Genomic DNA, 12,576 nt, shown 5'->3' on the forward strand with positions numbered 1-12,576 from the left:
CGTCTCGCTTAGCCGACGGGAGGGCGCGTTCTGGCAGGTGCGGAGGCTCGGCGCCCGCCGGCTCGGGGCTCCCCTCTGTAGGTAGCGGTGAAGAGTGCACTTAAACAATATTTTAAGTATTGCCGTTACTGTTATTATTGGTTTTTTACTTTTAGCTTATGCTGTTTTCTGTTTATGTTCCTTTGAGGGAGCGAGCGCGTTTAAATGCATAAAGTGCGAAAGGTTTTGAGGAGGAAGCCGAAGGGCTGTCTCAGCGTCCCGCAGCGCGCGGGGCGTTACGCGCTGCCCCGCGGCAGAGCCGCAGAGTGCGGTACCCGCCGTCCCGGGACGTGCTGGTCCGCCCGAGCTTGTCACCCGCCTCAGCTGTGTAACAAGTCTGCGAGACATCGGAGTATAAAAGGATAAAATAAGGGCGTTTATGTCTAGATAGGATAGCAGGGAGAGTGTGTGTGTGAGCAGAAATTGAAGTCTGAGCTTTGTTTTTCTAATCAGGAGGTATAGGTCTTTCGGCTTTTGTTTATGAACTCTGTCTTAGTATTGTTTCTGGGCTGAAATAAAATCCTCTCAGAGGCTTGTCATTCTGTTGTCTGTTTCCACTGTGCTAGGGCTATGTCTCTTGCATGTAAAACAGCCCATGAAGTGGGTGCCTGTATGTATTTCCATCACTGATTCAATTCAGGTGGATGCTTTTGGGGAACCTGTTACTAATTTTTCATTCATAAATGGTTATTTTTGTCCTGCAAAATATAGGTATGCCGTTTCATTAAAATTTCTGCTGACCTTTCAAAGATTGCTAACGTGGGAAGTACCTAGAATACTTTGAGACACTTCACAAAACATAACTGGGTTTTTTCTGAGTTTGTTTTCCAACATATAATGCAATGCTTTCTACTAGCTGACTTAATAAAACATTAGTCTTTCAGGAGTCGTTCCTAGAGAGAAAGCAGAAACCACGTAGCTTTGCATGTAAGTAAGTGGAACGTTAATGGTCCAGGAAGACCAAGTATGTCTACGTTTTGTTATTAGTGTTATTTTGAACGCAAAATTTTCTACGTAACTTCAATTAAAAAAAAAATCTATTCACTGTGAAAACGGCTTTCCAAGTGTAAGCTTCCAAGCCTGAGACAACAATCTCACTAAGAAAGGTGAAAATTGCACTACTTGCTAATTTGATGTAGAGTTAAAATTCCTGTGTCATCCTTGATAAACTTAAGAAAAATAGCAAGGTAACTCTTGCGATCTTAGGAGAGTTTGAGCAGACTATAATATTCTTTAGCTTTCAATCCTAAGAAATGCGATAAATCTGTTGAATCATAGGGTAATTTTTTGTTGTTGGTGGTGGTAAAGTGTAAGTGGGGCACACAAAGTGATTAATAAAAAAAATTCTTTTGCCTGGAAATCTCCTGAGTCAACAGTGAGATCATATTAATATAGATATTGTAGAAGTGCTTCCATTTGTCATAGGTAAAATGCTACATAAATTTGTGGTGCAGTTTCTTTAAGCATTTACCAAGCATGTAATTCAGGCTTTTTTATTTTTTGTACTAAGTGCTTATGGCAGTTCTCTAAAGAGAGATCTTCTGCTCCCAATCCCTCACTGGGAATGAAGTTAGGAGACTCTTTATTTCCCGTCCCAGTTGCAAAGCCCCATTCACTGCCTTCTGACTGTGTCACCAAGTTCTTCCTGCTGCCATGGTCTTACAAGACTGCCCATAATAACAACTTCATTGTGCTTGAGGATGTAAGAAGTCTTCTAGATGCTCCCCATAAAAACATTTTTATGGGCCATCACAAAGCCCAGCAAAAAACCTTCAAAGAACCCACAAAACCCTTCAAAGAAACACCAACTGAAACACCTGGATTTGTTCCTTGCTTTTCTTGAACACACAATTAGCAGCTCAATAAACTCTTAATTCATCTCCTTGTTTCTTCCTTATCCCTTTGTTTTATACTTTTATGTCTCTTGACTCTCAGGAGGAGGAGCAGGTGTGTTATCATCCAGCTGGAGAGAGTGACTCACTACTAGTGAAAACAGTGTTTCTTGAGACCATTCTGTATTTTCTATTCCAATGCAGAATTCTCATTGGTGAAATGAGTCTAAGGTGTGCAGAGCTCGTAGCTTGCAGGCGGAACTCAGGGAGAAATTCATACAGAGTGATAGAGCTAAGCATCAAATCCAGCGTATGTGGCAGTACCAAGATTTCTGCTGAAGCTGATATTACTTCCTCCAAACTTGGGCAGTCCTCTCACTTTATGGTTGCATGATTCTTCCACACCCAGGCCTCTATCTTCTTTGGCTTTTGTTGCTTCTTCACCACACGTAGGTCAATGTACTTATTTTAGGAGACTGAGTGACTTTGCCATGGACCAGCAGGCTCCAGAGCACAACAACATGTTAATTGTACTTTCATTCCCTCTGTTGTTGTTTAATTCTGAGGTAGAATTACTGTTCTCCCTGGGGCTCATCCATTCTGTTGGATGTATGTGAGATGTTCCCCCATGTGGTTAGTGTGACTGCAGTTAAATCTCAGCTGTCTCTTGCAGGTACGCACAAGTGATTATACAGACATTTAAATGCACATGTATATTCCTTGATGCCTTCGTGAGCTGTGAAGTATGACCTTTATACAGGCTGATATGGTGGTCAGAGGAAACGCAGCCAAGGTGGTGTGTGGAGGTCCTCTGAACTGTACTAAGTAGTTTTCATTCGGTATCAAGGTGTGCTTATGGCTTATCATTTGCATGGGTTGCTGTAATAACACCTGATAGTCTTTATGATTACTTGAGGACTAATTTCCATATATAGTCATAAAAGGGGTTGTCAGAGTAGTTGCCTGACCTTTGAATGCATTGCGTTGTTCCCGTACACCATAAAAAGGTGTATTCCGGCATGCTCTCTTTTTATCTATTCCTGCATCGCTTAGTCAACTTGGCTGGAGTGAAGTGGCACAGATTAAAATCATATCTTGTCCTTAATATTGGTTTGATGATTTAAAAAAAAAAAGTGAATAATTGAAATGGGTGATAAATGGTGGTAAGGACCACAGGCAAGCCAGCAACCTAAAAGTGGAATATGTACATTCAACTACTAAGCAAAAACTAACATGTAAAAGAAGAAAAATGTGAGGAAAGAAAATATAAACTATTAAAATCTACTTTTCTAATGTCTTTTATTTCTGTATGTTATCTAGATGGGTCCTAGCCCTGCAAGCATGTACCCACCTTTTCTTATATGACTAAACTTGCTTACATACTTAATATTACTGATTTAAGTAATTTGGAGATGTAGCATGTTAGATTATACATTTTTTTTTGAACTGGACATTATTATTTATGTAGCAGCAATGACTATTTTCTGCTTATCTACAAGTACTACTACTAAAAATAGTTGCCTTTATATGTTTGGGTTTTTTTGGTTACTTGCTTCTTGCTTTCTAGTAATTCTAGAAAAGTATTATTCTTGAGGTTAGTAGCTGTGGAGGAAACTTGCGGAAATGCGTTTACTAGCAGGATCAGTGTTATAACATCAAGGCTTTTTGAGTTGATAATTTTTAAATGAGAGTAAGATGCCTGAAATCTAGTTCCCTAAAGCAAAAATTTCAGAATCGTGAATGCTGATTTTAAAAATAAAAATCCAGAATCAAGGAATGTAACTGTCATAATAATTTCTTGGGAGAAATTTTTCCATGGTTTAATTTGCTCTGGAAACTACTCTTTTTTTTTTTTTTTTTAAACTTGTAGCAACAGTGATGCTTAAAAATCCCTTAATAAAGTGCAAAACTTTGTACTAATGCTAGGAGAAAATTGTGCAATATTTTGATTTATAATGTCATTTAAACTACACTTGAAAGTCCTGGCTGTTTTAATTACATAGGTTGTTCTTTTATTAAAATATTTCTTCAATGAAAATGTGAAAAACTGTACTAGCTAAATTTTCGTAATGGAAAACTGTTGTTTTCTGAGAGAGATTTAATGTGAGGAGAAATAATTTTCCAGCAGGTTGTGTGTTCCATACTGATTAGGACTAGAATAGAATTTATGCATGGGAATATTGATAAAAGGTCTGCTGTCAGCTTTACTCATTCCATAGCTTACTATAGAAACCAACGCAATGGAGGAGGGAGAAAGGGCATTCATGATTTTTGGCCTTTTACCCTCTTTTTTTTAGAAGTCAAATAAATTAAACCTATATATGTTGGAACAGTATTCGTTATCTTTTGGAAGAGCATATGTTCCTTGGTGAGTATCAGTGAGTATTTTCACAGTACTTGGAGCTTTCACTACTGTGAGGATTATGTTAATGGAATGGACATCACCTTAACAGCGTGTAATATGGAAATGCCTGAACTAAAAGATTATACCAGTACCCTTACATTTAACACTTCACATAAAGTATGTGTGTAATGTTTAGTTGCCACCCTTTCCTATTGCAGTAATTAATTAAATAAAATATTTTCATAGTATTCAACACAGTATGTGAAATACATCACATCCAGGATAACTGTTGCCATAAAAACTCCAGAAATCACTAGGTTTACGTAAATGGGTTAAACAAGTGTAGAACAGGAGTACCAGGGAGTAAAAAGATCTGATCCTAGCAAGAAAGTTTATTACTGCAGAAGGCTCTGCTGTACTGTGCCAGACAATAAGGAAACAATAAATTGTAAATATAGTGCTGGGAAAAGATAACTTTGCTGAACAACTGCAAATGCTTTTGAGTCTGGTTTTAAGCTCTTCTCTATAAGATATTGTCTCATTAGCTCATTTCAGCCTTGACATTCACTGATCAGTTGACCGGTAGTCTTGTTATGATGCACAAAGGGATATTAACACTGAAGACAACAACTGGCATTAGTCAAACCAAGTTCAGTATGGATCAGGAGTTCCAGGTTACTGATAGAACCAATTCTGCATTACAGTCATGCATTGCCACTTTATTGAGGGATTTTTAAGCATCATTGTTGCTACACCTTTAAAAAAGGGCTGCAAATTGAAACAGTAAGGGTGACTTCTCTGTTCTCCAGTGTATTATATTTGTGATAAAATTACAAATTACATGATTTCAGCTTTGATTCAGCTGGTCACGTGCAGGAAATACTAAATGTCAGTCATGACTCTATCATACCTTATTATTTATTTTTGTACTTCTAAATGTAAGTTACGTGATTAATTTCTAGATTTTTACGTGGAGGTGTGTGCTTAGTTATTGCTATTATATACAAGTGTCTGAAAACACTAAAGGTAGTACATCACAATAGCTCATCGGTGAGAATGGTATTGCTAAGCCTCAGAAGGAAATTATGCACAAAGCAGATTGTGTGCTTCTGCATGCATGCTTTTGGTGGGAAAAGGATTATCAACCCACTTTCAGGGCTCTCTTGCAGATGTTTCCTTAATAATAATGGGCGCTACCAAAAAAAAAAAATAATGCTGGATCCAGTATTACCCAGTTTAACTCGCTTAGTGTATTCATTCTTTCCTCTTGTTAATCATTGTTGGTAGAATGGACTGATTAAAAACATTGACAGGTAGTAAAGCTGAAATATTAGGCTGTCTGTTATCAGCAAGATTATATTTACTTGAATGCTAATTTAAAGGATTTGTCTCAGTGTGAGCTTCAGGAGCCAGCTGTTTCTTTTCAAACCAGATGTTCCCTCACAGGTTTTTGTTTTCCAAAATTTTTACAGTTTGGAATGTTTTTGTCTTGCTGATTTATCAAGCTCTTCTTCTAGCTCCACATCTTCCTTTCTCCCACTTTGTTCCTGCATGCCCTACCATTTCTCTTTGCACGGGTTTATCCCCTTATGACAAAGGGAAACTAGATTCTGTTCTTTCGTATCCTAAAGGTAGGTCCATATAAAGGAGTATGAATTTCTCCTTTTCTGTTGAGCTGAGTGTTTTATTTCTGCAATGTGTCTAGTCTTTCCAAGCTTGATTTATAGAATCAAGATATTTTTAATTGAAACTAGTGTGGATTTCACCAGTGATATAGCTGGCATCAGGATTTGACTCTGATCTAAATCTGTTTTTTTCCTTAGGTAACATGATGTATTCAGTGACAAAACAATTCATAACTAAATATAAAGATATAGTTTGCTTTACTTGCCATCACCTATATCAGCCACTTAATTGTATCGGGCAGAATATTTTTCACATCCCAAATTAGCAAAATGTCTTAGCACATAAATTTAAAACTTATCAGTAATTCCATTGACTAAAGGAGAGTTATCATGTGCTTAGAGTTGTATCCACAGATAACTACTTCACTAATTCAAGGCCTATTGGAAAAATCCTTCCAAAAGCTGATACCTTGTTCATCTTAATCATTGATATTTATATATCTTTGATCTTTCCAAAGGGATTTCGTTATTCTGCTATTACTATGTGTCTCCAGATACATATTGCTAAACATATATGGGAAATATATATTCTCTGTAAGCTGCAGCATTGGGAAGTCTGTAATGTTTTGAGTAACATAAAATATAACTTTATCAATATTAATTAAAATGTACGTGTTGGTATGCCATTGCAAAGTGGATGTTTCCATTGTGTATATGGGAATTACTCCAAGGTTTTTGGGGTTTTTTTTTTAGTCATTTTGATAAAATTAAGCCTGGCATGCACACCCCCAAAATTTCCAAAATCTTTGGAAAGATTCATCCATTCTGCCTGAAACTCAAATCTCTCTGTTGGCTTCTTCAGCGTGGACAAAGCGGTTTGATCGTGTCCTACCAAAGTGGCTCCCAAGAGAGGCTTGACAGCAACAGGAGATGAGTTGTTTGTCATGCCAGAGCAAATCCCTACTTCTGGCACTCTGGGTTATGTTTGTTTACGTAGGGTGGCTTGCACTCCTGTTGTGGTGAAAGACAGCTATGGAGTCAGCCATGCTGGTCTTTTAAATGAAGTTCAGTCTGATGGACTGACTGCCTTGGGGACAGTAGAAATTGTGAAGTTACCTCTAGTAATAGATGCACATATTTCTGTTGCATTACAAAATTTCTGCATGCGTTCCCTCCTTAAATAATTTTTGTGGTGGTTAATCTATGGTACAAACTCTTCCGCGATGTAGTTTAAGCTACCGTTCTGTTTTTTACTAAGTAAATTAAGATCAAGGCATTTAAGCTCAATAGGATCAATCCATACCAGTCCTTCTCAACCAAATAAGCATATGTTGGATGAGTAATTGGGTGCTACTATAGTCTCTGTGCTACCTAAGAAGTGCTTCGTTAAGATGTCACTTCAGTTGTTTTGCTTTCAGCTGGACTCCTCAACCAGAGGAAGATAGACCAGTAATAGTGGGAATGAAAGTATGGAAGGTAAGCATAGTGTGGACTTGCTAACTGCTAGTGATAGCACAATAAATATTTCTGCACCATGTTTAGAAATCTAAAAATAGGGATTGAAATATAGATTACTGTTTAATGCTCAAGAACATTAATTTTGAAGAGTTGGAAATATAAGCTATTTTTCATGAGTTGTCACTGTGTAAAGTGACATTAAACAAAATGACAGGGTTATTCAGTTTTTGTGAAGGTCACTGGGAGGATGATGAGCCCCTTGGTGCAGACTTGTAGCTAACTTAAAATCCAAAATGTTTGCTTATTTAGTTAAAATGTTTTGTGAAATAAAACATATATCTTTTAAGATCTTCTCCAGAGACATGTTTTGCTCTTGTAAAAGAGCTGGTTTATCAACAAGCTGATTTATCTGATAGTTGATCACACTTGATAATTTTATCATGAAAGAGGCAGTTTTTAGCTACATATTTCATTTGCTGAACATGTGGAAATCTGCTCTCAAAGTCTTAACAAGTGTTAGGACTTACAAGTGGGTAAGAAATATTAATATTTTACTTTGAAAGTGTCACGGTTTAGAAAGACTTTGGACTGTTATCTGGCAATTTTGGAAAACTAGCATTTAATAGATTACTGTGGGACATTTTAAAATGGCTAACACAAAGCAGATATAAATACATATTAAATTTCAGAATGCTTAGAATTCATGTTTAACTAAGCAAAAAGACTCCTTACAAAGGTAATCTGCATGACCAGTTTACAGGATTTTTTCTGTATTGTGCACTATAGTTACTAGACTGAATATAAACTGCATAAACATCTTTCTCACTTTGTGGAACTTCAGGTCATTAACTTTAAAGCAACAAGTAACTTTTTTAAACTATAACTTTTAGGTTTGTAAGGGTTGTTACTAGCCTAGCACTATTTTGTAAGATTAATGTTTTTATCATACTTGAAAAAAGGAGACAAAATTTCTAGTTAATAAAATCATGAACATCTTTATGCATTGTTTTGCATAGTTGCAATGAACGATTTAAATACTTAGGGATTGACTGCTCAAGCTGCCAGCTCAAACTATTAAAAAAAAAAAAGAAAAAGAAAAATCAAATACTTTGTCTAAACCAAAGATTTTTATAAGGTGTTTTTTTCTGATGTGTGTAAGAAAGATGGTAAAGTTTTCACCTAAGTATCAGAAACAACTTTATATTCTTAAATGAAAACTATCTCTTAATCATATGCATCCTAAGGCTGAGGTTTTGAATAATTTAGTTACAAAAAAAAATTTGCTCAGAAATTTCTTTCTTTTTCCTCTTCAAAATGTGATTAGAAATGACAGTTGGCAACAACAACGGTAGATGTTTTCTTCTGGCCTAATTATTAAGAACTACAGTATCAGCAAATGAACTTCATGTGTGCCCCAGATAGTCTTCTACTTTAGAAGCTGCAAACAATAGTCTCTTTAGTTTTAGTTATTCAGATTTACTAATGTGCTCCTTTTCCCCTCAACACTTCAGCAAACATAGCTCCTTAAGGCTATGAACTGGCAGGTGGGTAGCATTTATGCATTGGCGGACTCTGCAGGAACTGGGTGATTTTGAAATGCTGCCAGCTGCTTTTGCCATGTATTGTAGAAGACCCTCCTTTTTCTTCTAGCTTGACCAATGAAAAGAGAAAAACAAAAATAACCTGTGAATTTTCCATGACAGAAAATCCTGGCTTGCTTGTAGTATAGTAGCTGATCAGTCTAATCTTCTAATAATCTTTTGAACCATGTAGAGTTGAACGAGGAATTAGTAGGTGACAGAAGGCCGTACTGCCACCTGATAATTAATGAAAACTGAAAAATACTCTGGCAACACATATCTATTTGGTACTATTTAACAATTGCAGTTAGCTAGAATGTGAAGAATACGTGGATGTAAGTTGAACTGCTGAGGGTGGGAGAATGAATGTGCATTTCTATTGTTACTCTTAATGATCTTCACATGATTAACTTCTGGGGTGACCTTAAAACTTAGTTCATTAGTAGGAGTTAGCTTGTGGCTCTCTGCTGGAGTTTTAGTATTTGCAGCAACCTGAGGTTTACTACTTCAGACTACTAGAGGGCAGGCACACAGAAAGATACAGGCAGGAGTGTTCTGGAGTCTTGCAGTTGCACTGTTTTAGATTCTGCCTTCCTTTCTGCCTCTTAGCCTGTTTGTTCACTGATAACCTTGTTCATAGTTTTGCTTTTTAAGTTACATGCTAATTAAATGTTATTTTCACGCTTGGACAAGAGAAAAATGGTTCATAATGTTCCAATTGGCTTGAGAGAGGTATTTTTCTGAAGTTATGAGTGCCATAGAAGGATAAATTTCTTAGCAAAGAACACAGAGTACAGTATGTGCTACCTCTCAAGCAGCACCGCATCTGGAAGAAATAGAGGCTTGGGGCAAAAACTGGCAGCCTTGCAGAAGATATTGTAAAAATATCAGTGATATTGTAACAGATTAAACGGCTGAAGGTGAGTACACTTTGATTGTAGTAGGTCGAATGCAAAACCCAGCAAACTTTGAAAAACAGTGAAGAATGTAATGTGAAATTGTAATTTGCTAATAGCAGCAGCAGAATTTTGGCTGTGAAATTAGTAATAACATTGCTGCGCTAGAAGCTAGTAGATAGTGAAAAACTGTGCTATTTGTTGTATTTTAATGTTTCTGATTACTTTTGTTTCCTTACTACAAATACTGAAGTGGAGATAACATTGCAACTACTTGACTTTAATAGTACTATTGCTTTCTGAAACATACTATTTAAATTGTAATTTAGAGGCAGACCAGAAGATGGTGAGTCAGTGACTTCCACAGTATCATGAGTTGTCATAATTTGACTGAGCTTTCCATGAAAACTGAAGATGCTCTCAAAAGTCAGTTTATGGAGTTGGGAAATTATGTGAGGATCTGTTTAATTTTAAAACAAATTTCTAGTCCTGGTTCCAGAGAAAAGCCTGAAAAGTTAATGTGAGAATAATGTGAAGTATCTGAAAACAGGAGGCAGGTGTCATTCCATATGACTAATTTCAAAACCCTTTGACTTTTTTTAGTTGGTTAGGGTCTGACGTGATTGTTTTTTAAAAGTTTTGGTTATGACTATTGCTTCTGGTTAGCTTTTCTGTTTAGTAACTAACTAGCAGTGCTATAGTTTAAAAAAGAAGTACAAGAATAATTAAAGCAGAACTCCCAAATTGTGAATCTTATTTATAGAGTACTGGGACACCCAGAAAGCCTCTCTGTCATCGTGAGCTCTGAGCATGAATTTTCCTGTGTCCACAAAGTTCTTGCTGATTCAGATGTTTCCATAAGAATTTCAGGGTTTGTTTCCTAATTAAGATATATATCATAGAATATTTATATGAGAAATTCTTATAAAAATATTGCAATTTTTATTTGTTATTGTAGCTGCATGCTAACAAAAGCTGTATATGCATAAACCTAAAGAGAGAAAGAAAGAGATTAAGTATCATTTGCTGGTTTGTCTTTTAACTCACTTCCTTTTGCTGTTGTAAACTTGACATGTAATGTCAGCCTAGGCACAAAAGAATGACTTGAGGATGGAGTGCCGGAATGAGCTTGCTTTTACTAGTGTAGACTTTCCATTTATATTTTAGTGTGGCTTGCTTTAATGAAATGTCACAGAGAAACCAAGTTTGAACTTAAAAGAAAAATAATAATTCTATTCTTCAGAGCAGTGGCTGGTAATCAAATGGGGTTTATGACAAACTGTTGAGTAGTTTCTCATCAAAATTTCTATATGTTAATGATAGACTCTTCCCATGTAACATGCATTTGCTTGGTAAAACTGCTACGATGCTTTGACCTTCATAGGGATTCATCTTGCCACAATTTCTGGGTTTGGCACCCTGTGCTATGGTGGCTGTGGTGTTGGTTCAGCCCGTATTTTTTACTTGCTTTTGGTGGCAGCATATGAGACACCAGCTTCCAATGCTAATTGGAAAGCGTGATCCTTGCCAACTCTGGCCTTCCAGAGGCAGCGCATTTGCCTGATCACTGGGTGGGCGGGTGGGTGCATTCAGAAGTGACACGCATGCACAGACACTCATATGGGTAAAGATGGTGGATATGGGGACAAGGTCAGTGAGGCAAGGGTAGCCTTGTAGAATAGGAAGAGCAGAAGAGATGCTTGAGGGGGACTTGCAGAAGTTCTCCAGGAAGGAGGGTCTAGCACATTTGGGTACAAGAAAGCCAAATGACTAGTCAACATGGGGAATAGGTCTCAGTATAATAAACTGATTTTTGGAGAGTATCAAATGATCCATCCAGAGGGCAAATGATGTTGCTGGTGAGAGGAGATAAGAAAAGGTCATATAGATTGAAACAGTATATTAAGTTGATTGAACTTGTTGATAGAAAGGCAAATCTGGTTTATGTTCAAGGCTCAGTCAAATGCTTCCTGGACCAGTATAAACATTATGGTGTTTACACTTGTAAAGAAGTTTCTTCTACCAAGTTACCTTAATCTGTCCTGAGCCCCATCCTAACCATTAATACCTTGCTAATTGTTTTGAATGTAGCTATGCAGTCGTGGATTGCTTGACCACAGACATTGCCATGTGTAAAATATACTTGCTTTCAGAACAGTGCCTTCAAATGTTTAATTTGTATTCAAAAACTCAACTTCAGGTTCTTGGATAAAAACATGAGATGGTGGGGTTGCTTCACTTCTGTTACCATTATTATTTTGCGTTATAGTGGGCAGACTTATACTGCTCTTGATCTGTCTAAGGAAAACATGTTACTGCTTAATGTGAATAAAGTTTTTTGTTGCAAATGCATGTGATTTTAATTGTGAGGAGAGTCAGACCTGAATGTAACTGTTATATATCTGAAGCACAGAGGTGAAAATCAGTCTCTCAAGTGTAAGCCACACAGCTCTCAAAAATGGGCTGCAAGTTTCATGACTTTTATACCAGGACTTTTGAATTTTCTTTTGTGAGCACTAGTTTTAATTGTATCAGTAAAAGGTAAAAGTTATTCTAGACTCTGGACAGTATGGTGGAAGCTAAAGAAACACTAAAATGACTTACATTGGGAAGGTTAATACCACACCCACAAAGATCACATCTATTGCAATCCTACAGGTTTCTACAAATGTACATTTTCTAATAGGCTAGAGGAGACACTTGTTCTAGGGTGTGCTCAAAAAAGGGAAGATCTTCTGCCTGATCGCCTGTCTCCCAGGGGAATTCCCTAGTCCCACTTCTGCCACTGTTTTTGTCTATTCT

The sequence above is a fragment of the Charadrius vociferus genome, unplaced genomic scaffold, assembly GCF_000708025.1.
Source record: "Charadrius vociferus isolate BGI_N301 unplaced genomic scaffold, ASM70802v2 scaffold650, whole genome shotgun sequence".
Lineage (NCBI taxonomy): Eukaryota > Metazoa > Chordata > Aves > Charadriiformes > Charadriidae > Charadrius > Charadrius vociferus.